Here is a 26,106-nt window from a genome sequence, read left to right on the forward strand (position 1 = left end):
TATGGATTGCATTTAAAAAGGCCCCGTGGGAGTGCAATGGGCCCCTGTCTTGCTGCTTAGCAATAATGGTATGGGTTTAGGTTCTGCTGTGTGTACTGGTGGTTGACTGCCCCCCAGCCCAGAGTGTGCATGGAAAATTGTCTGGCAGCCTCCCTGACAGCAAGCAGTGATAGTGCCCATGAAGGGCACCTTGTTGGGCCCGCCCCTTTCACGGTTATCGCTTCTCGGCCTTTTGGCTAAGATCAAGTGTAGTATCTGTTCTTATCAGTTTAATATCTGATACGTCCCCTATCTGGGGACCATATATTAAATGGATTTTTGAGAACGGGGGCCGATTTCGAAGCTTGCTTCCGTCGCCCTATGCATTGACCCGATATGGCAGTATCTTCGGGTACAGTGCACCACCCCCTTACAGGGTTAAAAAGAAAGATTCCTACTTTCATTGCTACCTGCTTGCTGGCTAGCCAGCTAGCCAGCCCTGTGGGCCTTGCTGCTGCTGCAGCCAAAAAACAAAAGGTGGTGCTGCTGCTGCTTCTGCTGCTTCTGCTTCTGCTTGTGTCTGGCCGCTGTTGGAGCGTCCAGGCACAGGACTTCTGCTGCTGCTGACTAAATGGCCTCCTTAATTGGATCATTTGAGTAGCCAGCACACCTGTGCAGGTAGGGCATGACATGATAGGCAGCTGCCTTGATAGCGGGTGGGTGCTGAATGTTCCTAATTGACAAAATAAGATTAATGCTTATGAAGAAATATAAAATCTCATCCCTTCCCCAATATCGCGCCACACCCCTACCCCTTAATTCCCTGGTTGAACTTGATGGACATATGTCTTTTTTCGACCGTACTAACTATGTAACTATGTAACATAACATGGGGGGGGGGGGGGGGTCTCCTGGCTGTTCACACAGGTGTGTCATTGCTGTACATTGACCATGCATTGCTTCTGTGGTATTGCAAAGGCAAAGACAAATGCTTCCAGCCATCCATTGCACTAATGGATTGGTCATCAGCTGGCTGTCTATGTCCCGCATCAATATAGACCAAAGTACAGAGGGTTAGGCTATGCTATTGTGCACCTACCTGATGCATCAGAAGGTGCGAGGCCCTTGCTAAATTCTGTGCACAGACTTTGAGATCTATACTTTAGACTGTATCTAAACCTGCTCCAACATGGACTGACATTCTGGCCTACTTTCAGCCGATGCGACTTGTCTGTCGCTGAACAGTCGCTTTTTATGTATTCAGCACCTATGTATAATGTTGTAAAAATGCTCTAGAAGCTAAAGTCGCAGAAATGTCACACATATTTGGCCTGCAACTTTCTGTGCGACAAATTCAGACAGGAAAAATCAGTATAAATCCTTAGAAAATTATCCCCCAGTGTCTCCATCTGCTGGCGGTATTGAATAAGCATTGCTGCACTGATGGGGTATGCATTAGACGAAAAAAAAGAAGAAAAAGAAGAATAATACGCCCAGAAAAGAGGCGAAAAGGAGAAAAACGTAAAAAAACGTGAAAAAAAAGTAAGAGGAAGAGAAGGGAAAAAAAGGTGGAAATGGGTTTAAAAGTGATTTCGGTGGAGAAATATATATATATATATATATATATATATATATATATATATATATACGCGCACACACACACATATATATAAACGTATTCTCCGTTGAGATATTGCAGCCGCTGCTGTGTCCAGGCCCAGGAGCCTTAGCACTGTGCTGTGATGTCACTCAATACCACTGACATCACTAGGTGTAAACAACATCTCTCCTTTGCTGTGTATGTGACTATGGAGCTGTTTGGTGATGTCGTCTATTATGGCCTTCATAGAAGCAACAGGAGATTGTTGCATCCATCTAGAACCCTCAGAACTACAGTGCTATGATGTCACTCACTTCCACAGGCCTTGCAGAGTGTAAACAACAACAACCCAGCTTTGTTGTGTATGTAACCATAGGGATTTGTGATGTCACCTAGAACCTTCACAGCAGCGACAGCTTTATGAGGAGCATCAGCACTGCTCTGCCTGAGCAGAACCATCACCACCATAGGTTGTCAAATAACCCGGATTTAACCCACACAGGTAAGTCCAATGGGGTGCAGGCATGTCCTCTATGCTTACAGCTTCCCGTGGGTGTTGGTTTGATACCGTTTGGGGACAGCCAAGGAGGCATCTGCAGGCAACAAAGGTAGGTGTGTGCTTGTGTGTGTGTTTCCTATGCAGATCCTAAGCCCAGTGTCACATGCAAGTAGGAGGAGTAAGAAGGGTTCCTGGCAAATCCGGGTTATGGATTGCATTTAAAAAGGCCCCGTGGGAGTGCAATGGGCCCCTGTCTTGCTGCTTAGCAATAATGGTATGGGTTTAGGTTCTGCTGTGTGTACTGGTGGTTGACTGCCCCCCAGCCCAGAGTGTGCATGGAAAATTGTCTGGCAGCCTCCCTGACAGCAAGCAGTGATAGTGCCCATGAAGGGCACCTTGTTGGGCCCGCCCCTTTCACGGTTATCGCTTCTCGGCCTTTTGGCTAAGATCAAGTGTAGTATCTGTTCTTATCAGTTTAATATCTGATACGTCCCCTATCTGGGGACCATATATTAAATGGATTTTTGAGAACGGGGGCCGATTTCGAAGCTTGCTTCCGTCGCCCTATGCATTGACCCGATATGGCAGTATCTTCGGGTACAGTGCATCACCCCCTTACAGGGTTAAAAAGAAAGATTCCTACTTTCATTGCTACCTGCTTGCTGGCTAGCCAGCTAGCCAGCCCTGTGGGCCTTGCTGCTGCTGCAGCCAAAAAACAAAAGGTGGTGCTGCTGCTGCTTCTGCTGCTTCTGCTTCTGCTTGTGTCTGGCCGCTGTTGGAGCGTCCAGGCACAGGACTTCTGCTGCTGCTGACTAAATGGCCTCCTTAATTGGATCATTTGAGTAGCCAGCACACCTGTGCAGGTAGGGCATGACATGATAGGCAGCTGCCTTGATAGCGGGTGGGTGCTGAATGTTCCTAATTGACAAAATAAGATTAATGCTTATGAAGAAATATAAAATCTCATCCCTTCCCCAATATCGCGCCACACCCCTACCCCTTAATTCCCTGGTTGAACTTGATGGACATATGTCTTTTTTCGACCGTACTAACTATGTAACTATGTAACATAACATGGGGGGGGGGGGGGGGTCTCCTGGCTGTTCACACAGGTGTGTCATTGCTGTACATTGACCATGCATTGCTTCTGTGGTATTGCAAAGGCAAAGACAAATGCTTCCAGCCATCCATTGCACTAATGGATTGGTCATCAGCTGGCTGTCTATGTCCCGCATCAATATAGACCAAAGTACAGAGGGTTAGGCTATGCTATTGTGCACCTACCTGATGCATCAGAAGGTGCGAGGCCCTTGCTAAATTCTGTGCACAGACTTTGAGATCTATACTTTAGACTGTATCTAAACCTGCTCCAACATGGACTGACATTCTGGCCTACTTTCAGCCGATGCGACTTGTCTGTCGCTGAACAGTCGCTTTTTATGTATTCAGCACCTATGTATAATGTTGTAAAAATGCTCTAGAAGCTAAAGTCGCAGAAATGTCACACATATTTGGCCTGCAACTTTCTGTGCGACAAATTCAGACAGGAAAAATCAGTATAAATCCTTAGAAAATTATCCCCCAGTGTCTCCATCTGCTGGCGGTATTGAATAAGCATTGCTGCACTGATGGGGTATGCATTAGACGAAAAAAAAGAAGAAAAAGAAGAATAATACGCCCAGAAAAGAGGCGAAAAGGAGAAAAACGTAAAAAAACGTGAAAAAAAAGTAAGAGGAAGAGAAGGGAAAAAAAGGTGGAAATGGGTTTAAAAGTGATTTCGGCGGAGAAATATATATATATATATATATATATATATATATACGCGCACACACACACATATATATAAACGTATTCTCCGTTGAGATATTGCAGCCGCTGCTGTGTCCAGGCCCAGGAGCCTTAGCACTGTGCTGTGATGTCACTCAATACCACTGACATCACTAGGTGTAAACAACATCTCTCCTTTGCTGTGTATGTGACTATGGAGCTGTTTGGTGATGTCGTCTATTATGGCCTTCATAGAAGCAACAGGAGATTGTTGCATCCATCTAGAACCCTCAGAACTACAGTGCTATGATGTCACTCACTTCCACAGGCCTTGCAGAGTGTAAACAACAACAACCCAGCTTTGTTGTGTATGTAACCATAGGGATTTGTGATGTCACCTAGAACCTTCACAGCAGCGACAGCTTTATGAGGAGCATCAGCACTGCTCTGCCTGAGCAGAACCATCACCGCCATAGGTTGTCAAATAACCCGGATTTAACCCACACAGGTAAGTCCAATGGGGTGCAGGCATGTCCTCTATGCTTACAGCTTCCCGTGGGTGTTGGTTTGATACCGTTTGGGGACAGCCAAGGAGGCATCTGCAGGCAACAAAGGTAGGTGTGTGCTTGTGTGTGTGTTTCCTATGCAGATCCTAAGCCCAGTGTCACATGCAAGTAGGAGGAGTAAGAAGGGTTCCTGGCAAATCCGGGTTATGGATTGCATTTAAAAAGGCCCCGTGGGAGTGCAATGGGCCCCTGTCTTGCTGCTTAGCAATAATGGTATGGGTTTAGGTTCTGCTGTGTGTACTGGTGGTTGACTGCCCCCCAGCCCAGAGTGTGCATGGAAAATTGTCTGGCAGCCTCCCTGACAGCAAGCAGTGATAGTGCCCATGAAGGGCACCTTGTTGGGCCCGCCCCTTTCACGGTTATCGCTTCTCGGCCTTTTGGCTAAGATCAAGTGTAGTATCTGTTCTTATCAGTTTAATATCTGATACGTCCCCTATCTGGGGACCATATATTAAATGGATTTTTGAGAACGGGGGCCGATTTCGAAGCTTGCTTCCGTCGCCCTATGCATTGACCCGATATGGCAGTATCTTCGGGTACAGTGCACCACCCCCTTACAGGGTTAAAAAGAAAGATTCCTACTTTCATTGCTACCTGCTTGCTGGCTAGCCAGCTAGCCAGCCCTGTGGGCCTTGCTGCTGCTGCAGCCAAAAAACAAAAGGTGGTGCTGCTGCTGCTTCTGCTGCTTCTGCTTCTGCTTGTGTCTGGCCGCTGTTGGAGCGTCCAGGCACAGGACTTCTGCTGCTGCTGACTAAATGGCCTCCTTAATTGGATCATTTGAGTAGCCAGCACACCTGTGCAGGTAGGGCATGACATGATAGGCAGCTGCCTTGATAGCGGGTGGGTGCTGAATGTTCCTAATTGACAAAATAAGATTAATGCTTATGAAGAAATATAAAATCTCATCCCTTCCCCAATATCGCGCCACACCCCTACCCCTTAATTCCCTGGTTGAACTTGATGGACATATGTCTTTTTTCGACCGTACTAACTATGTAACTATGTAACATAACATGGGGGGGGGGGGGGTCTCCTGGCTGTTCACACAGGTGTGTCATTGCTGTACATTGACCATGCATTGCTTCTGTGGTATTGCAAAGGCAAAGACAAATGCTTCCAGCCATCCATTGCACTAATGGATTGGTCATCAGCTGGCTGTCTATGTCCCGCATCAATATAGACCAAAGTACAGAGGGTTAGGCTATGCTATTGTGCACCTACCTGATGCATCAGAAGGTGCGAGGCCCTTGCTAAATTCTGTGCACAGACTTTGAGATCTATACTTTAGACTGTATCTAAACCTGCTCCAACATGGACTGACATTCTGGCCTACTTTCAGCCGATGCGACTTGTCTGTCGCTGAACAGTCGCTTTTTATGTATTCAGCACCTATGTATAATGTTGTAAAAATGCTCTAGAAGCTAAAGTCGCAGAAATGTCACACATATTTGGCCTGCAACTTTCTGTGCGACAAATTCAGACAGGAAAAATCAGTATAAATCCTTAGAAAATTATCCCCCAGTGTCTCCATCTGCTGGCGGTATTGAATAAGCATTGCTGCACTGATGGGGTATGCATTAGACGAAAAAAAAGAAGAAAAAGAAGAATAATACGCCCAGAAAAGAGGCGAAAAGGAGAAAAACGTAAAAAAACGTGAAAAAAAAGTAAGAGGAAGAGAAGGGAAAAAAAGGTGGAAATGGGTTTAAAAGTGATTTCGGTGGAGAAATATATATATATATATATATATATATATATATATATATACGCGCACACACACACATATATATAAACGTATTCTCCGTTGAGATATTGCAGCCGCTGCTGTGTCCAGGCCCAGGAGCCTTAGCACTGTGCTGTGATGTCACTCAATACCACTGACATCACTAGGTGTAAACAACATCTCTCCTTTGCTGTGTATGTGACTATGGAGCTGTTTGGTGATGTCGTCTATTATGGCCTTCATAGAAGCAACAGGAGATTGTTGCATCCATCTAGAACCCTCAGAACTACAGTGCTATGATGTCACTCACTTCCACAGGCCTTGCAGAGTGTAAACAACAACAACCCAGCTTTGTTGTGTATGTAACCATAGGGATTTGTGATGTCACCTAGAACCTTCACAGCAGCGACAGCTTTATGAGGAGCATCAGCACTGCTCTGCCTGAGCAGAACCATCACCACCATAGGTTGTCAAATAACCCGGATTTAACCCACACAGGTAAGTCCAATGGGGTGCAGGCATGTCCTCTATGCTTACAGCTTCCCGTGGGTGTTGGTTTGATACCGTTTGGGGACAGCCAAGGAGGCATCTGCAGGCAACAAAGGTAGGTGTGTGCTTGTGTGTGTGTTTCCTATGCAGATCCTAAGCCCAGTGTCACATGCAAGTAGGAGGAGTAAGAAGGGTTCCTGGCAAATCCGGGTTATGGATTGCATTTAAAAAGGCCCCGTGGGAGTGCAATGGGCCCCTGTCTTGCTGCTTAGCAATAATGGTATGGGTTTAGGTTCTGCTGTGTGTACTGGTGGTTGACTGCCCCCCAGCCCAGAGTGTGCATGGAAAATTGTCTGGCAGCCTCCCTGACAGCAAGCAGTGATAGTGCCCATGAAGGGCACCTTGTTGGGCCCGCCCCTTTCACGGTTATCGCTTCTCGGCCTTTTGGCTAAGATCAAGTGTAGTATCTGTTCTTATCAGTTTAATATCTGATACGTCCCCTATCTGGGGACCATATATTAAATGGATTTTTGAGAACGGGGGCCGATTTCGAAGCTTGCTTCCGTCGCCCTATGCATTGACCCGATATGGCAGTATCTTCGGGTACAGTGCACCACCCCCTTACAGGGTTAAAAAGAAAGATTCCTACTTTCATTGCTACCTGCTTGCTGGCTAGCCAGCTAGCCAGCCCTGTGGGCCTTGCTGCTGCTGCAGCCAAAAAACAAAAGGTGGTGCTGCTGCTGCTTCTGCTGCTTCTGCTTGTGTCTGGCCGCTGTTGGAGCGTCCAGGCACAGGACTTCTGCTGCTGCTGACTAAATGGCCTCCTTAATTGGATCATTTGAGTAGCCAGCACACCTGTGCAGGTAGGGCATGACATGATAGGCAGCTGCCTTGATAGCGGGTGGGTGCTGAATGTTCCTAATTGACAAAATAAGATTAATGCTTATGAAGAAATATAAAATCTCATCCCTTCCCCAATATCGCGCCACACCCCTACCCCTTAATTCCCTGGTTGAACTTGATGGACATATGTCTTTTTTCGACCGTACTAACTATGTAACTATGTAACATAACATGGGGGGGGGGGGTCTCCTGGCTGTTCACACAGGTGTGTCATTGCTGTACATTGACCATGCATTGCTTCTGTGGTATTGCAAAGGCAAAGACAAATGCTTCCAGCCATCCATTGCACTAATGGATTGGTCATCAGCTGGCTGTCTATGTCCCGCATCAATATAGACCAAAGTACAGAGGGTTAGGCTATGCTATTGTGCACCTACCTGATGCATCAGAAGGTGCGAGGCCCTTGCTAAATTCTGTGCACAGACTTTGAGATCTATACTTTAGACTGTATCTAAACCTGCTCCAACATGGACTGACATTCTGGCCTACTTTCAGCCGATGCGACTTGTCTGTCGCTGAACAGTCGCTTTTTATGTATTCAGCACCTATGTATAATGTTGTAAAAATGCTCTAGAAGCTAAAGTCGCAGAAATGTCACACATATTTGGCCTGCAACTTTCTGTGCGACAAATTCAGACAGGAAAAATCAGTATAAATCCTTAGAAAATTATCCCCCAGTGTCTCCATCTGCTGGCGGTATTGAATAAGCATTGCTGCACTGATGGGGTATGCATTAGACGAAAAAAAAGAAGAAAAAGAAGAATAATACGCCCAGAAAAGAGGCGAAAAGGAGAAAAACGTAAAAAAACGTGAAAAAAAAGTAAGAGGAAGAGAAGGGAAAAAAAGGTGGAAATGGGTTTAAAAGTGATTTCGGCGGAGAATATATATATATATATATATATATATATATATATATATATATATATATACGCGCACACACACACATATATATAAACGTATTCTCCGTTGAGATATTGCAGCCGCTGCTGTGTCCAGGCCCAGGAGCCTTAGCACTGTGCTGTGATGTCACTCAATACCACTGACATCACTAGGTGTAAACAACATCTCTCCTTTGCTGTGTATGTGACTATGGAGCTGTTTGGTGATGTCGTCTATTATGGCCTTCATAGAAGCAACAGGAGATTGTTGCATCCATCTAGAACCCTCAGAACTACAGTGCTATGATGTCACTCACTTCCACAGGCCTTGCAGAGTGTAAACAACAACAACCCAGCTTTGTTGTGTATGTAACCATAGGGATTTGTGATGTCACCTAGAACCTTCACAGCAGCGACAGCTTTATGAGGAGCATCAGCACTGCTCTGCCTGAGCAGAACCATCACCGCCATAGGTTGTCAAATAACCCGGATTTAACCCACACAGGTAAGTCCAATGGGGTGCAGGCATGTCCTCTATGCTTACAGCTTCCCGTGGGTGTTGGTTTGATACCGTTTGGGGACAGCCAAGGAGGCATCTGCAGGCAACAAAGGTAGGTGTGTGCTTGTGTGTGTGTTTCCTATGCAGATCCTAAGCCCAGTGTCACATGCAAGTAGGAGGAGTAAGAAGGGTTCCTGGCAAATCCGGGTTATGGATTGCATTTAAAAAGGCCCCGTGGGAGTGCAATTGGCCCCTGTCTTGCTGCTTAGCAATAATGGTATGGGTTTAGGTTCTGCTGTGTGTACTGGTGGTTGACTGCCCCCCAGCCCAGAGTGTGCATGGAAAATTGTCTGGCAGCCTCCCTGACAGCAAGCAGTGATAGTGCCCATGAAGGGCACCTTGTTGGGCCCGCCCCTTTCACGGTTATCGCTTCTCGGCCTTTTGGCTAAGATCAAGTGTAGTATCTGTTCTTATCAGTTTAATATCTGATACGTCCCCTATCTGGGGACCATATATTAAATGGATTTTTGAGAACGGGGGCCGATTTCGAAGCTTGCTTCCGTCGCCCTATGCATTGACCCGATATGGCAGTATCTTCGGGTACAGTGCACCACCCCCTTACAGGGTTAAAAAGAAAGATTCCTACTTTCATTGCTACCTGCTTGCTGGCTAGCCAGCTAGCCAGCCCTGTGGGCCTTGCTGCTGCTGCAGCCAAAAAACAAAAGGTGGTGCTGCTGCTGCTTCTGCTGCTTCTGCTTCTGCTTGTGTCTGGCCGCTGTTGGAGCGTCCAGGCACAGGACTTCTGCTGCTGCTGACTAAATGGCCTCCTTAATTGGATGATTTGAGTAGCCAGCACACCTGTGCAGGTAGGGCATGACATGATAGGCAGCTGCCTTGATAGCGGGTGGGTGCTGAATGTTCCTAATTGACAAAATAAGATTAATGCTTATGAAGAAATATAAAATCTCATCCCTTCCCCAATATCGCGCCACACCCCTACCCCTTAATTCCCTGGTTGAACTTGATGGACATATGTCTTTTTTCGACCGTACTAACTATGTAACTATGTAACATAACATGGGGGGGGGGGGGTCTCCTGGCTGTTCACACAGGTGTGTCATTGCTGTACATTGACCATGCATTGCTTCTGTGGTATTGCAAAGGCAAAGACAAATGCTTCCAGCCATCCATTGCACTAATGGATTGGTCATCAGCTGGCTGTCTATGTCCCGCATCAATATAGACCAAAGTACAGAGGGTTAGGCTATGCTATTGTGCACCTACCTGATGCATCAGAAGGTGCGAGGCCCTTGCTAAATTCTGTGCACAGACTTTGAGATCTATACTTTAGACTGTATCTAAACCTGCTCCAACATGGACTGACATTCTGGCCTACTTTCAGCCGATGCGACTTGTCTGTCGCTGAACAGTCGCTTTTTATGTATTCAGCACCTATGTATAATGTTGTAAAAATGCTCTAGAAGCTAAAGTCGCAGAAATGTCACACATATTTGGCCTGCAACTTTCTGTGCGACAAATTCAGACAGGAAAAATCAGTATAAATCCTTAGAAAATTATCCCCCAGTGTCTCCATCTGCTGGCGGTATTGAATAAGCATTGCTGCACTGATGGGGTATGCATTAGACGAAAAAAAAGAAGAAAAAGAAGAATAATACGCCCAGAAAAGAGGCGAAAAGGAGAAAAACGTAAAAAAACGTGAAAAAAAAGTAAGAGGAAGAGAAGGGAAAAAAAGGTGGAAATGGGTTTAAAAGTGATTTCGGCGGAGAAATATATATATATATATATATATATATATATATATATATATATATATATATACGCGCACACACACACATATATATAAACGTATTCTCCGTTGAGATATTGCAGCCGCTGCTGTGTCCAGGCCCAGGAGCCTTAGCACTGTGCTGTGATGTCACTCAATACCACTGACATCACTAGGTGTAAACAACATCTCTCCTTTGCTGTGTATGTGACTATGGAGCTGTTTGGTGATGTCGTCTATTATGGCCTTCATAGAAGCAACAGGAGATTGTTGCATCCATCTAGAACCCTCAGAACTACAGTGCTATGATGTCACTCACTTCCACAGGCCTTGCAGAGTGTAAACAACAACAACCCAGCTTTGTTGTGTATGTAACCATAGGGATTTGTGATGTCACCTAGAACCTTCACAGCAGCGACAGCTTTATGAGGAGCATCAGCACTGCTCTGCCTGAGCAGAACCATCACCGCCATAGGTTGTCAAATAACCCGGATTTAACCCACACAGGTAAGTCCAATGGGGTGCAGGCATGTCCTCTATGCTTACAGCTTCCCGTGGGTGTTGGTTTGATACCGTTTGGGGACAGCCAAGGAGGCATCTGCAGGCAACAAAGGTAGGTGTGTGCTTGTGTGTGTGTTTCCTATGCAGATCCTAAGCCCAGTGTCACATGCAAGTAGGAGGAGTAAGAAGGGTTCCTGGCAAATCCGGGTTATGGATTGCATTTAAAAAGGCCCCGTGGGAGTGCAATGGGCCCCTGTCTTGCTGCTTAGCAATAATGGTATGGGTTTAGGTTCTGCTGTGTGTACTGGTGGTTGACTGCCCCCCAGCCCAGAGTGTGCATGGAAAATTGTCTGGCAGCCTCCCTGACAGCAAGCAGTGATAGTGCCCATGAAGGGCACCTTGTTGGGCCCGCCCCTTTCACGGTTATCGCTTCTCGGCCTTTTGGCTAAGATCAAGTGTAGTATCTGTTCTTATCAGTTTAATATCTGATACGTCCCCTATCTGGGGACCATATATTAAATGGATTTTTGAGAACGGGGGCCGATTTCGAAGCTTGCTTCCGTCGCCCTATGCATTGACCCGATATGGCAGTATCTTCGGGTACAGTGCACCACCCCCTTACAGGGTTAAAAAGAAAGATTCCTACTTTCATTGCTACCTGCTTGCTGGCTAGCCAGCTAGCCAGCCCTGTGGGCCTTGCTGCTGCTGCAGCCAAAAAACAAAAGGTGGTGCTGCTGCTGCTTCTGCTGCTTCTGCTTCTGCTTGTGTCTGGCCGCTGTTGGAGCGTCCAGGCACAGGACTTCTGCTGCTGCTGACTAAATGGCCTCCTTAATTGGATCATTTGAGTAGCCAGCACACCTGTGCAGGTAGGGCATGACATGATAGGCAGCTGCCTTGATAGCGGGTGGGTGCTGAATGTTCCTAATTGACAAAATAAGATTAATGCTTATGAAGAAATATAAAATCTCATCCCTTCCCCAATATCGCGCCACACCCCTACCCCTTAATTCCCTGGTTGAACTTGATGGACATATGTCTTTTTTCGACCGTACTAACTATGTAACTATGTAACATAACATGGGGGGGGGGGGGGGGTCTCCTGGCTGTTCACACAGGTGTGTCATTGCTGTACATTGACCATGCATTGCTTCTGTGGTATTGCAAAGGCAAAGACAAATGCTTCCAGCCATCCATTGCACTAATGGATTGGTCATCAGCTGGCTGTCTATGTCCCGCATCAATATAGACCAAAGTACAGAGGGTTAGGCTATGCTATTGTGCACCTACCTGATGCATCAGAAGGTGCGAGGCCCTTGCTAAATTCTGTGCACAGACTTTGAGATCTATACTTTAGACTGTATCTAAACCTGCTCCAACATGGACTGACATTCTGGCCTACTTTCAGCCGATGCGACTTGTCTGTCGCTGAACAGTCGCTTTTTATGTATTCAGCACCTATGTATAATGTTGTAAAAATGCTCTAGAAGCTAAAGTCGCAGAAATGTCACACATATTTGGCCTGCAACTTTCTGTGCGACAAATTCAGACAGGAAAAATCAGTATAAATCCTTAGAAAATTATCCCCCAGTGTCTCCATCTGCTGGCGGTATTGAATAAGCATTGCTGCACTGATGGGGTATGCATTAGACGAAAAAAAAGAAGAAAAAGAAGAATAATACGCCCAGAAAAGAGGCGAAAAGGAGAAAAACGTAAAAAAACGTGAAAAAAAAGTAAGAGGAAGAGAAGGGAAAAAAAGGTGGAAATGGGTTTAAAAGTGATTTCGGCGGAGAAATATATATATATATATATATATATATATATATATATATACGCGCACACACACACATATATATAAACGTATTCTCCGTTGAGATATTGCAGCCGCTGCTGTGTCCAGGCCCAGGAGCCTTAGCACTGTGCTGTGATGTCACTCAATACCACTGACATCACTAGGTGTAAACAACATCTCTCCTTTGCTGTGTATGTGACTATGGAGCTGTTTGGTGATGTCGTCTATTATGGCCTTCATAGAAGCAACAGGAGATTGTTGCATCCATCTAGAACCCTCAGAACTACAGTGCTATGATGTCACTCACTTCCACAGGCCTTGCAGAGTGTAAACAACAACAACCCAGCTTTGTTGTGTATGTAACCATAGGGATTTGTGATGTCACCTAGAACCTTCACAGCAGCGACAGCTTTATGAGGAGCATCAGCACTGCTCTGCCTGAGCAGAACCATCACCGCCATAGGTTGTCAAATAACCCGGATTTAACCCACACAGGTAAGTCCAATGGGGTGCAGGCATGTCCTCTATGCTTACAGCTTCCCGTGGGTGTTGGTTTGATACCGTTTGGGGACAGCCAAGGAGGCATCTGCAGGCAACAAAGGTAGGTGTGTGCTTGTGTGTGTGTTTCCTATGCAGATCCTAAGCCCAGTGTCACATGCAAGTAGGAGGAGTAAGAAGGGTTCCTGGCAAATCCGGGTTATGGATTGCATTTAAAAAGGCCCCGTGGGAGTGCAATGGGCCCCTGTCTTGCTGCTTAGCAATAATGGTATGGGTTTAGGTTCTGCTGTGTGTGCTGGTGGTTGACTGCCCCCCAGCCCAGAGTGTGCATGGAAAATTGTCTGGCAGCCTCCCTGACAGCAAGCAGTGATAGTGCCCATGAAGGGCACCTTGTTGGGCCCGCCCCTTTCACGGTTATCGCTTCTCGGCCTTTTGGCTAAGATCAAGTGTAGTATCTGTTCTTATCAGTTTAATATCTGATACGTCCCCTATCTGGGGACCATATATTAAATGGATTTTTGAGAACGGGGGCCGATTTCGAAGCTTGCTTCCGTCGCCCTATGCATTGACCCGATATGGCAGTATCTTCGGGTACAGTGCACCACCCCCTTACAGGGTTAAAAAGAAAGATTCCTACTTTCATTGCTACCTGCTTGCTGGCTAGCCAGCTAGCCAGCCCTGTGGGCCTTGCTGCTGCTGCAGCCAAAAAACAAAAGGTGGTGCTGCTGCTGCTTCTGCTGCTTCTGCTTCTGCTTGTGTCTGGCCGCTGTTGGAGCGTCCAGGCACAGGACTTCTGCTGCTGCTGACTAAATGGCCTCCTTAATTGGATCATTTGAGTAGCCAGCACACCTGTGCAGGTAGGGCATGACATGATAGGCAGCTGCCTTGATAGCGGGTGGGTGCTGAATGTTCCTAATTGACAAAATAAGATTAATGCTTATGAAGAAATATAAAATCTCATCCCTTCCCCAATATCGCGCCACACCCCTACCCCTTAATTCCCTGGTTGAACTTGATGGACATATGTCTTTTTTCGACCGTACTAACTATGTAACTATGTAACATAACATGGGGGGGGGGGGGGGGTCTCCTGGCTGTTCACACAGGTGTGTCATTGCTGTACATTGACCATGCATTGCTTCTGTGGTATTGCAAAGGCAAAGACAAATGCTTCCAGCCATCCATTGCACTAATGGATTGGTCATCAGCTGGCTGTCTATGTCCCGCATCAATATAGACCAAAGTACAGAGGGTTAGGCTATGCTATTGTGCACCTACCTGATGCATCAGAAGGTGCGAGGCCCTTGCTAAATTCTGTGCACAGACTTTGAGATCTATACTTTAGACTGTATCTAAACCTGCTCCAACATGGACTGACATTCTGGCCTACTTTCAGCCGATGCGACTTGTCTGTCGCTGAACAGTCGCTTTTTATGTATTCAGCACCTATGTATAATGTTGTAAAAATGCTCTAGAAGCTAAAGTCGCAGAAATGTCACACATATTTGGCCTGCAACTTTCTGTGCGACAAATTCAGACAGGAAAAATCAGTATAAATCCTTAGAAAATTATCCCCCAGTGTCTCCATCTGCTGGCGGTATTGAATAAGCATTGCTGCACTGATGGGGTATGCATTAGACGAAAAAAAAGAAGAAAAAGAAGAATAATACGCCCAGAAAAGAGGCGAAAAGGAGAAAAACGTAAAAAAACGTGAAAAAAAAGTAAGAGGAAGAGAAGGGAAAAAAAGGTGGAAATGGGTTTAAAAGTGATTTCGGCGGAGAAATATATATATATATATATATATATATATATATATATATATATATATATATACGCGCACACACACACATATATATAAACGTATTCTCCGTTGAGATATTGCAGCCGCTGCTGTGTCCAGGCCCAGGAGCCTTAGCACTGTGCTGTGATGTCACTCAATACCACTGACATCACTAGGTGTAAACAACATCTCTCCTTTGCTGTGTATGTGACTATGGAGCTGTTTGGTGATGTCGTCTATTATGGCCTTCATAGAAGCAACAGGAGATTGTTGCATCCATCTAGAACCCTCAGAACTACAGTGCTATGATGTCACTCACTTCCACAGGCCTTGCAGAGTGTAAACAACAACAACCCAGCTTTGTTGTGTATGTAACCATAGGGATTGTGATGTCACCTAGAACCTTCACAGCAGCGACAGCTTTATGAGGAGCATCAGCACTGCTCTGCCTGAGCAGAACCATCACCGCCATAGGTTGTCAAATAACCCGGATTTAACCCACACAGGTAAGTCCAATGGGGTGCAGGCATGTCCTCTATGCTTACAGCTTCCCGTGGGTGTTGGTTTGATACCGTTTGGGGACAGCCAAGGAGGCATCTGCAGGCAACAAAGGTAGGTGTGTGCTTGTGTGTGTGTTTCCTATGCAGATCCTAAGCCCAGTGTCACATGCAAGTAGGAGGAGTAAGAAGGGTTCCTGGCAAATCCGGGTTATGGATTGCATTTAAAAAGGCCCCGTGGGAGTGCAATGGGCCCCTGTCTTGCTGCTTAGCAATAATGGTATGGGTTTAGGTTCTGCTGTGTGTACTGGTGGTTGACTGCCCCCCAGCCCAGAGTGTGCATGGAAAATTGTCTGGCAGCCTCCCTGACAGCAAGCAGTGATAGTGCCCATGAAGGGCACCTTGTTGGGCCCGCCCCTTTCACGGTTATCGCTTCTCGGCCTTTTGGCTAAGATCAAGTGTAGTATCTGTTCTTATCAGTTTAATATCTGATACGTCCCCTATCTGGGGACCATATATTAAATGGATTTTTGAGAACGGGGGCCGATTTCGAAGCTTGCTTCCGTCGCCCTATGCATTGACCCGATATGGCAGTATCTTCGGGTACAGTGCACCACCCCCTTACAGGGTTAAAAAGAAAGATTCCTACTTTCATTGCTACCTGCTTGCTGGCTAGCCAGCTAGCCAGCCCTGTGGGCCTTGCTGCTGCTGCAGCCAAAAAACAAAAGGTGGTGCTGCTGCTGCTTCTGCTGCTTCTGCTTCTGCTTGTGTCTGGCCGCTGTTGGAGCGTCCAGGCACAGGACTTCTGCTGCTGCTGACTAAATGGCCTCCTTAATTGGATCATTTGAGTAGCCAGCACACCTGTGCAGGTAGGGCATGACATGATAGGCAGCTGCCTTGATAGCGGGTGGGTGCTGAATGTTCCTAATTGACAAAATAAGATTAATGCTTATGAAGAAATATAAAATCTCATCCCTTCCCCAATATCGCGCCACACCCCTACCCCTTAATTCCCTGGTTGAACTTGATGGACATATGTCTTTTTTCGACCGTACTAACTATGTAACTATGTAACATAACATGGGGGGGGGGGGGGTCTCCTGGCTGTTCACACAGGTGTGTCATTGCTGTACATTGACCATGCATTGCTTCTGTGGTATTGCAAAGGCAAAGACAAATGCTTCCAGCCATCCATTGCACTAATGGATTGGTCATCAGCTGGCTGTCTATGTCCCGCATCAATATAGACCAAAGTACAGAGGGTTAGGCTATGCTATTGTGCACCTACCTGATGCATCAGAAGGTGCGAGGCCCTTGCTAAATTCTGTGCACAGACTTTGAGATCTATACTTTAGACTGTATCTAAACCTGCTCCAACATGGACTGACATTCTGGCCTACTTTCAGCCGATGCGACTTGTCTGTCGCTGAACAGTCGCTTTTTATGTATTCAGCACCTATGTATAATGTTGTAAAAATGCTCTAGAAGCTAAAGTCGCAGAAATGTCACACATATTTGGCCTGCAACTTTCTGTGCGACAAATTCAGACAGGAAAAATCAGTATAAATCCTTAGAAAATTATCCCCCAGTGTCTCCATCTGCTGGCGGTATTGAATAAGCATTGCTGCACTGATGGGGTATGCATTAGACGAAAAAAAAGAAGAAAAAGAAGAATAATACGCCCAGAAAAGAGGCGAAAAGGAGAAAAACGTAAAAAAACGTGAAAAAAAAGTAAGAGGAAGAGAAGGGAAAAAAAGGTGGAAATGGGTTTAAAAGTGATTTCGGCGGAGAAATATATATATATATATATATATATATATATATATATATATATACGCGCACACACACACATATATATAAACGTATTCTCCGTTGAGATATTGCAGCCGCTGCTGTGTCCAGGCCCAGGAGCCTTAGCACTGTGCTGTGATGTCACTCAATACCACTGACATCACTAGGTGTAAACAACATCTCTCCTTTGCTGTGTATGTGACTATGGAGCTGTTTGGTGATGTCGTCTATTATGGCCTTCATAGAAGCAACAGGAGATTGTTGCATCCATCTAGAACCCTCAGAACTACAGTGCTATGATGTCACTCACTTCCACAGGCCTTGCAGAGTGTAAACAACAACAACCCAGCTTTGTTGTGTATGTAACCATAGGGATTTGTGATGTCACCTAGAACCTTCACAGCAGCGACAGCTTTATGAGGAGCATCAGCACTGCTCTGCCTGAGCAGAACCATCACCGCCATAGGTTGTCAAATAACCCGGATTTAACCCACACAGGTAAGTCCAATGGGGTGCAGGCATGTCCTCTATGCTTACAGCTTCCCGTGGGTGTTGGTTTGATACCGTTTGGGGACAGCCAAGGAGGCATCTGCAGGCAACAAAGGTAGGTGTGTGCTTGTGTGTGTGTTTCCTATGCAGATCCTAAGCCCAGTGTCACATGCAAGTAGGAGGAGTAAGAAGGGTTCCTGGCAAATCCGGGTTATGGATTGCATTTAAAAAGGCCCCGTGGGGTGCAATGGGCCCCTGTCTTGCTGCTTAGCAATAATGGTATGGGTTTAGGTTCTGCTGTGTGTACTGGTGGTTGACTGCCCCCCAGCCCAGAGTGTGCATGGAAAATTGTCTGGCAGCCTCCCTGACAGCAAGCAGTGATAGTGCCCATGAAGGGCACCTTGTTGGGCCCGCCCCTTTCACGGTTATCGCTTCTCGGCCTTTTGGCTAAGATCAAGTGTAGTATCTGTTCTTATCAGTTTAATATCTGATACGTCCCCTATCTGGGGACCATATATTAAATGGATTTTTGAGAACGGGGGCCGATTTCGAAGCTTGCTTCCGTCGCCCTATGCATTGACCCGATATGGCAGTATCTTCGGGTACAGTGCACCACCCCCTTACAGGGTTAAAAAGAAAGATTCCTACTTTCATTGCTACCTGCTTGCTGGCTAGCCAGCTAGCCAGCCCTGTGGGCCTTGCTGCTGCTGCAGCCAAAAAACAAAAGGTGGTGCTGCTGCTGCTTCTGCTTCTGCTTCTGCTTCTGCTTGTGTCTGGCCGCTGTTGGAGCGTCCAGGCACAGGACTTCTGCTGCTGCTGACTAAATGGCCTCCTTAATTGGATCATTTGAGTAGCCAGCACACCTGTGCAGGTAGGGCATGACATGATAGGCAGCTGCCTTGATAGCGGGTGGGTGCTGAATGTTCCTAATTGACAAAATAAGATTAATGCTTATGAAGAAATATAAAATCTCATCCCTTCCCCAATATCGCGCCACACCCCTACCCCTTAATTCCCTGGTTGAACTTGATGGACATATGTCTTTTTTCGACCGTACTAACTATGTAACTATGTAACATAACATGGGGGGGGGGGGGGGTCTCCTGGCTGTTCACACAGGTGTGTCATTGCTGTACATTGACCATGCATTGCTTCTGTGGTATTGCAAAGGCGAAGACAAATGCTTCCAGCCATCCATTGCACTAATGGATTGGTCATCAGCTGGCTGTCTATGTCCCGCATCAATATAGACCAAAGTACAGAGGGTTAGGCTATGCTATTGTGCACCTACCTGATGCATCAGAAGGTGCGAGGCCCTTGCTAAATTCTGTGCACAGACTTTGAGATCTATACTTTAGACTGTATCTAAACCTGCTCCAACATGGACTGACATTCTGGCCTACTTTCAGCCGATGCGACTTGTCTGTCGCTGAACAGTCGCTTTTTATGTATTCAGCACCTATGTATAATGTTGTAAAAATGCTCTAGAAGCTAAAGTCGCAGAAATGTCACACATATTTGGCCTGCAACTTTCTGTGCGACAAATTCAGACAGGAAAAATCAGTATAAATCCTTAGAAAATTATCCCCCAGTGTCTCCATCTGCTGGCGGTATTGAATAAGCATTGCTGCACTGATGGGGTATGCATTAGACGAAAAAAAAGAAGAAAAAGAAGAATAATACGCCCAGAAAAGAGGCGAAAAGGAGAAAAACGTAAAAAAACGTGAAAAAAAAGTAAGAGGAAGAGAAGGGAAAAAAAGGTGGAAATGGGTTTAAAAGTGATTTCGGCGGAGAAATATATATATATATATATATATATATATATATATATATATATATATATATATACGCGCACACACACACATATATATAAACGTATTCTCCGTTGAGATATTGCAGCCGCTGCTGTGTCCAGGCCCAGGAGCCTTAGCACTGTGCTGTGATGTCACTCAATACCACTGACATCACTAGGTGTAAACAACATCTCTCCTTTGCTGTGTATGTGACTATGGAGCTGTTTGGTGATGTCGTCTATTATGGCCTTCATAGAAGCAACAGGAGATTGTTGCATCCATCTAGAACCCTCAGAACTACAGTGCTATGATGTCACTCACTTCCACAGGCCTTGCAGAGTGTAAACAACAACAACCCAGCTTTGTTGTGTATGTAACCATAGGGATTTGTGATGTCACCTAGAACCTTCACAGCAGCGACAGCTTTATGAGGAGCATCAGCACTGCTCTGCCTGAGCAGAACCATCACCGCCATAGGTTGTCAAATAACCCGGATTTAACCCACACAGGTAAGTCCAATGGGGTGCAGGCATGTCCTCTATGCTTACAGCTTCCCGTGGGTGTTGGTTTGATACCGTTTGGGGACAGCCAAGGAGGCATCTGCAGGCAACAAAGGTAGGTGTGTGCTTGTGTGTGTGTTTCCTATGCAGATCCTAAGCCCAGTGTCACATGCAAGTAGGAGGAGTAAGAAGGGTTCCTGGCAAATCCGGGTTATGGATTGCATTTAAAAAGGCCCCGTGGGAGTGCAATGGGCCCCTGTCTTGCTGCTTAGCAATAATGGTATGGGTTTAGGTTCTGCTGTGTGTACTGGTGGTTGACTGCCCCCCAGCCCAGAGTGTGCATGGAAAATTGTCTGGCAGCCTCCCTGACAGCAAGCAGTGATAGTGCCCATGAAGGGCACCTTGTTGGGCCCGCCCCTTTCACGGTTATCGCTTCTCGGCCTTTTGGCTAAGATCAAGTGTAGTATCTGTTCTTATCAGTTTAATATCTGATACGTCCCCTATCTGGGGACCATATATTAAATGGATTTTTGAGAACGGGGGCCGATTTCGAAGCTTGCTTCCGTCGCCCTATGCATTGACCCGATATGGCAGTATCTTCGGGTACAGTGCCCCACCCCCTTACAGGGTTAAAAAGAAAGATTCCTACTTTCATTGCTACCTGCTTGCTGGCTAGCCAGCTAGCCAGCCCTGTGGGCCTTGCTGCTGCTGCAGCCAAAAAACAAAAGGTGGTGCTGCTGCTGCTTCTGCTGCTTCTGCTTCTGCTTGTGTCTGGCCGCTGTTGGAGCGTCCAGGCACAGGACTTCTGCTGCTGCTGACTAAATGGCCTCCTTAATTGGATCATTTGAGTAGCCAGCACACCTGTGCAGGTAGGGCATGACATGATAGGCAGCTGCCTTGATAGCGGGTGGGTGCTGAATGTTCCTAATTGACAAAATAAGATTAATGCTTATGAAGAAATATAAAATCTCATCCCTTCCCCAATATCGCGCCACACCCCTACCCCTTAATTCCCTGGTTGAACTTGATGGACATATGTCTTTTTTCGACCGTACTAACTATGTAACTATGTAACATAACATGGGGGGGGGGGGGGTCTCCTGGCTGTTCACACAGGTGTGTCATTGCTGTACATTGACCATGCATTGCTTCTGTGGTATTGCAAAGGCAAAGACAAATGCTTCCAGCCATCCATTGCACTAATGGATTGGTCATCAGCTGGCTGTCTATGTCCCGCATCAATATAGACCAAAGTACAGAGGGTTAGGCTATGCTATTGTGCACCTACCTGATGCATCAGAAGGTGCGAGGCCCTTGCTAAATTCTGTGCACAGACTTTGAGATCTATACTTTAGACTGTATCTAAACCTGCTCCAACATGGACTGACATTCTGGCCTACTTTCAGCCGATGCGACTTGTCTGTCGCTGAACAGTCGCTTTTTATGTATTCAGCACCTATGTATAATGTTGTAAAAATGCTCTAGAAGCTAAAGTCGCAGAAATGTCACACATATTTGGCCTGCAACTTTCTGTGCGACAAATTCAGACAGGAAAAATCAGTATAAATCCTTAGAAAATTATCCCCCAGTGTCTCCATCTGCTGGCGGTATTGAATAAGCATTGCTGCACTGATGGGGTATGCATTAGACGAAAAAAAAGAAGAAAAAGAAGAATAATACGCCCAGAAAAGAGGCGAAAAGGAGAAAAACGTAAAAAAACGTGAAAAAAAAGTAAGAGGAAGAGAAGGGAAAAAAAGGTGGAAATGGGTTTAAAAGTGATTTCGGCGGAGAAATATATATATATATATATATATATATATATATATATATATATATATACGCGCACACACACACATATATATAAACGTATTCTCCGTTGAGATATTGCAGCCGCTGCTGTGTCCAGGCCCAGGAGCCTTAGCACTGTGCTGTGATGTCACTCAATACCACTGACATCACTAGGTGTAAACAACATCTCTCCTTTGCTGTGTATGTGACTATGGAGCTGTTTGGTGATGTCGTCTATTATGGCCTTCATAGAAGCAACAGGAGATTGTTGCATCCATCTAGAACCCTCAGAACTACAGTGCTATGATGTCACTCACTTCCACAGGCCTTGCAGAGTGTAAACAACAACAACCCAGCTTTGTTGTGTATGTAACCATAGGGATTTGTGATGTCACCTAGAACCTTCACAGCAGCGACAGCTTTATGAGGAGCATCAGCACTGCTCTGCCTGAGCAGAACCATCACCGCCATAGGTTGTCAAATAACCCGGATTTAACCCACACAGGTAAGTCCAATGGGGTGCAGGCATGTCCTCTATGCTTACAGCTTCCCGTGGGTGTTGGTTTGATACCGTTTGGGGACAGCCAAGGAGGCATCTGCAGGCAACAAAGGTAGGTGTGTGCTTGTGTGTGTGTTTCCTATGCAGATCCTAAGCCCAGTGTCACATGCAAGTAGGAGGAGTAAGAAGGGTTCCTGGCAAATCCGGGTTATGGATTGCATTTAAAAAGGCCCCGTGGGAGTGCAATGGGCCCCTGTCTTGCTGCTTAGCAATAATGGTATGGGTTTAGGTTCTGCTGTGTGTACTGGTGGTTGACTGCCCCCCAGCCCAGAGTGTGCATGGAAAATTGTCTGGCAGCCTCCCTGACAGCAAGCAGTGATAGTGCCCATGAAGGGCACCTTGTTGGGCCCGCCCCTTTCACGGTTATCGCTTCTCGGCCTTTTGGCTAAGATCAAGTGTAGTATCTGTTCTTATCAGTTTAATATCTGATACGTCCCCTATCTGGGGACCATATATTAAATGGATTTTTGAGAACGGGGGCCGATTTCGAAGCTTGCTTCCGTCGCCCTATGCATTGACCCGATATGGCAGTATCTTCGGGTACAGTGCACCACCCCCTTACAGGGTTAAAAAGAAAGATTCCTACTTTCATTGCTACCTGCTTGCTGGCTAGCCAGCTAGCCAGCCCTGTGGGCCTTGCTGCTGCTGCAGCCAAAAAACAAAAGGTGGTGCTGCTGCTGCTTCTGCTGCTTCTGCTTCTGCTTGTGTCTGGCCGCTGTTGGAGCGTCCAGGCACAGGACTTCTGCTGCTGCTGACTAAATGGCCTCCTTAATTGGATCATTTGAGTAGCCAGCACACCTGTGCAGGTAGGGCATGACATGATAGGCAGCTGCCTTGATAGCGGGTGGGTGCTGAATGTTCCTAATTGACAAAATAAGATTAATGCTTATGAAGAAATATAAAATCTCATCCCTTCCCCAATATCGCGCCACACCCCTACCCCTTAATTCCCTGGTTGAACTTGATGGACATATGTCTTTTTTCGACCGTACTAACTATGTAACTATGTAACATAACATGGGGGGGGGGGGGGGTCTCCTGGCTGTTCACACAGGTGTGTCATTGCTGTACATTGACCATGCATTGCTTCTGTGGTATTGCAAAGGCAAAGACAAATGCTTCCAGCCATCCATTGCACTAATGGATTGGTCATCAGCTGGCTGTCTATGTCCCGCATCAATATAGACCAAAGTACAGAGGGTTAGGCTATGCTATTTTGCACCTACCTGATGCATCAGAAGGTGCGAGGCACTTGCTAAATTCTGTGCACAGACTTTGAGATCTATACTTTAGACTGTATCTAAACCTGCTCCAACATGGACTGACATTCTGGCCTACTTTCAGCCGATGCGACTTGTCTGTCGCTGAACAGTCGCTTTTTATGTATTCAGCACCTATGTATAATGTTGTAAAAATGCTCTAGAAGCTAAAGTCGCAGAAATGTCACACATATTTGGCCTGCAACTTTCTGTGCGACAAATTCAGACAGGAAAAATCAGTATAAATCCTTAGAAAATTATCCCCCAGTGTCTCCATCTGCTGGCGGTATTGAATAAGCATTGCTGCACTGATGGGGTATGCATTAGACGAAAAAAAAGAAGAAAAAGAAGAATAATACGCCCAGAAAAGAGGCGAAAAGGAGAAAAACGTAAAAAAACGTGAAAAAAAAGTAAGAGGAAGAGAAAGGAAAAAAAGGTGGAAATGGGTTTAAAAGTGATTTCGGCGGAGAAATATATATATATATATATATATATATATATATATATATATATATACGCGCACACACACACATATATATAAACGTATTCTCCGTTGAGATATTGCAGCCGCTGCTGTGTCCAGGCCCAGGAGCCTTAGCACTGTGCTGTGATGTCACTCAATACCACTGACATCACTAGGTGTAAACAACATCTCTCCTTTGCTGTGTATGTGACTATGGAGCTGTTTGGTGATGTTGTCTATTATGGCCTTCATAGAAGCAACAGGAGATTGTTGCATCCATCTAGAACCCTCAGAACTACAGTGCTATGATGTCACTCACTTCCACAGGCCTTGCAGAGTGTAAACAACAACAACCCAGCTTTGTTGTGTATGTAACCATAGGGATTTGTGATGTCACCTAGAACCTTCACAGCAGCGACAGCTTTATGAGGAGCATCAGCACTGCTCTGCCTGAGCAGAACCATCACCGCCATAGGTTGTCAAATAACCCGGATTTAACCCACACAGGTAAGTCCAATGGGGTGCAGGCATGTCCTCTATGCTTACAGCTTCCCGTGGGTGTTGGTTTGATACCGTTTGGGGACAGCCAAGGAGGCATCTGCAGGCAACAAAGGTAGGTGTGTGCTTGTGTGTGTGTTTCCTATGCAGATCCTAAGCCCAGTGTCACATGCAAGTAGGAGGAGTAAGAAGGGTTCCTGGCAAATCCGGGTTATGGATTGCATTTAAAAAGGCCCCGTGGGAGTGCAATGGGCCCCTGTCTTGCTGCTTAGCAATAATGGTATGGGTTTAGGTTCTGCTGTGTGTACTGGTGGTTGACTGCCCCCCAGCCCAGAGTGTGCATGGAAAATTGTCTGGCAGCCTCCCTGACAGCAAGCAGTGATAGTGCCCATGAAGGGCACCTTGTTGGGCCCGCCCCTTTCACGGTTATCGCTTCTCGGCCTTTTGGCTAAGATCAAGTGTAGTATCTGTTCTTATCAGTTTAATATCTGATACGTCCCCTATCTGGGGACCATATATTAAATGGATTTTTGAGAACGGGGGCCGATTTCGAAGCTTGCTTCCGTCGCCCTATGCATTGACCCGATATGGCAGTATCTTCGGGTACAGTGCACCACCCCCTTACAGGGTTAAAAAGAAAGATTCCTACTTTCATTGCTACCTGCTTGCTGGCTAGCCAGCTAGCCAGCCCTGTGGGCCTTGCTGCTGCTGCAGCCAAAAAACAAAAGGTGGTGCTGCTGCTGCTTCTGCTTGTGTCTGGCCGCTGTTGGAGCGTCCAGGCACAGGACTTCTGCTGCTGCTGACTAAATGGCCTCCTTAATTGGATCATTTGAGTAGCCAGCACACCTGTGCAGGTAGGGCATGACATGATAGGCAGCTGCCTTGATAGCGGGTGGGTGCTGAATGTTCCTAATTGACAAAATAAGATTAATGCTTATGAAGAAATATAAAATCTCATCCCTTCCCCAATATCGCGCCACACCCCTACCCCTTAATTCCCTGGTTGAACTTGATGGACATATGTCTTTTTTCGACCGTACTAACTATGTAACTATGTAACATAACATGGGGGGGGGGTCTCCTGGCTGTTCACACAGGTGTGTCATTGCTGTACATTGACCATGCATTGCTTCTGTGGTATTGCAAAGGCAAAGACAAATGCTTCCAGCCATCCATTGCACTAATGGATTGGTCATCAGCTGGCTGTCTATGTCC

The 26,106-nt window shown here is 46.1% G+C and overlaps 12 non-coding genes across 12 annotated transcripts; all 12 read left to right on the forward strand.

The window, feature by feature from the left end:
* The first annotated feature begins 216 nt into the window (after window positions 1-216).
* LOC130309464 (U2 spliceosomal RNA) lies at window positions 217-407 on the forward strand. Its single transcript, XR_008858129.1, has one exon. It is a non-coding gene; the product is annotated as a U2 spliceosomal RNA (small nuclear RNA).
* Window positions 408-2,500: 2,093 nt separating this feature from the next.
* Window positions 2,501-2,691, forward strand: LOC130309564 (U2 spliceosomal RNA). Its single transcript, XR_008858226.1, has one exon. It is a non-coding gene; the product is annotated as a U2 spliceosomal RNA (small nuclear RNA).
* A 2,081-nt stretch (window positions 2,692-4,772) lies between these two features.
* On the forward strand, window positions 4,773-4,963 carry LOC130309465 (U2 spliceosomal RNA). Its single transcript, XR_008858130.1, has one exon. It is a non-coding gene; the product is annotated as a U2 spliceosomal RNA (small nuclear RNA).
* A 2,085-nt stretch (window positions 4,964-7,048) lies between these two features.
* Window positions 7,049-7,239, forward strand: LOC130309466 (U2 spliceosomal RNA). Its single transcript, XR_008858132.1, has one exon. It is a non-coding gene; the product is annotated as a U2 spliceosomal RNA (small nuclear RNA).
* A 2,086-nt stretch (window positions 7,240-9,325) lies between these two features.
* LOC130309467 (U2 spliceosomal RNA) lies at window positions 9,326-9,516 on the forward strand. The gene has a single exon (XR_008858133.1). It is a non-coding gene; the product is annotated as a U2 spliceosomal RNA (small nuclear RNA).
* Window positions 9,517-11,612: 2,096 nt separating this feature from the next.
* On the forward strand, window positions 11,613-11,803 carry LOC130309468 (U2 spliceosomal RNA). The gene has a single exon (XR_008858134.1). It is a non-coding gene; the product is annotated as a U2 spliceosomal RNA (small nuclear RNA).
* A 2,087-nt stretch (window positions 11,804-13,890) lies between these two features.
* LOC130309469 (U2 spliceosomal RNA) lies at window positions 13,891-14,081 on the forward strand. Its single transcript, XR_008858135.1, has one exon. It is a non-coding gene; the product is annotated as a U2 spliceosomal RNA (small nuclear RNA).
* A 2,098-nt stretch (window positions 14,082-16,179) lies between these two features.
* On the forward strand, window positions 16,180-16,370 carry LOC130309470 (U2 spliceosomal RNA). The gene has a single exon (XR_008858136.1). It is a non-coding gene; the product is annotated as a U2 spliceosomal RNA (small nuclear RNA).
* Window positions 16,371-18,458: 2,088 nt separating this feature from the next.
* Window positions 18,459-18,649, forward strand: LOC130309472 (U2 spliceosomal RNA). The gene has a single exon (XR_008858137.1). It is a non-coding gene; the product is annotated as a U2 spliceosomal RNA (small nuclear RNA).
* A 2,103-nt stretch (window positions 18,650-20,752) lies between these two features.
* Window positions 20,753-20,943, forward strand: LOC130309571 (U2 spliceosomal RNA). Its single transcript, XR_008858233.1, has one exon. It is a non-coding gene; the product is annotated as a U2 spliceosomal RNA (small nuclear RNA).
* A 2,093-nt stretch (window positions 20,944-23,036) lies between these two features.
* On the forward strand, window positions 23,037-23,227 carry LOC130309473 (U2 spliceosomal RNA). Its single transcript, XR_008858138.1, has one exon. It is a non-coding gene; the product is annotated as a U2 spliceosomal RNA (small nuclear RNA).
* A 2,092-nt stretch (window positions 23,228-25,319) lies between these two features.
* LOC130309474 (U2 spliceosomal RNA) lies at window positions 25,320-25,510 on the forward strand. Its single transcript, XR_008858139.1, has one exon. It is a non-coding gene; the product is annotated as a U2 spliceosomal RNA (small nuclear RNA).
* The last annotated feature ends 596 nt before the right edge of the window (window positions 25,511-26,106 follow it).

The sequence above is a fragment of the Hyla sarda genome, unplaced genomic scaffold, assembly GCF_029499605.1.
Source record: "Hyla sarda isolate aHylSar1 unplaced genomic scaffold, aHylSar1.hap1 scaffold_153, whole genome shotgun sequence".
Taxonomy (NCBI): domain Eukaryota; kingdom Metazoa; phylum Chordata; class Amphibia; order Anura; family Hylidae; genus Hyla; species Hyla sarda.